Here is a 438-nt window from a genome sequence, read left to right as displayed (position 1 = left end):
GCTCCCGCTCACTGGCTGAGCGAGGCGCGGGAGCAACGCCGAGGCTTGCGATCCCGTCGCCGGTCCCCGGTCCGGTACGGGGGCAACACTGAGGGTTGCGATCCGTTGCCGGACACGGAAAAAAGACAAAAAGACAAAAAAAAAAATTCTTAATTCTTATGTTTAATACTATTTTTTAACTTGTTTAACTGTATTTAATACTTGAAACTACAAAAATGCACTATCACATTTTTAAAGAGCAGGAGTACTTAAAAATACTTTATACTTCTTACTTCAATGACAAACCCTCAAATATTTAGGAAACTTTATAGTGAAGTGCTTGTATTTCTTTCTGTTGTACTTGGCATGTTGTTCTAAATTTGAATATTAACAACTGTTTGAAAAATAGAACATCACAACTCAAAATTATAATTATATGTATCTAAATCTTTTATAATC

The sequence above is a fragment of the Galeopterus variegatus genome, unplaced genomic scaffold (assembly GCF_000696425.1).
Source record: "Galeopterus variegatus unplaced genomic scaffold, G_variegatus-3.0.2 Scaffold6774, whole genome shotgun sequence".
Lineage (NCBI taxonomy): Eukaryota > Metazoa > Chordata > Mammalia > Dermoptera > Cynocephalidae > Galeopterus > Galeopterus variegatus.
The sequence above is the reverse complement of the archived record's forward strand: the minus strand, read 5'-3'. Positions refer to the sequence as shown.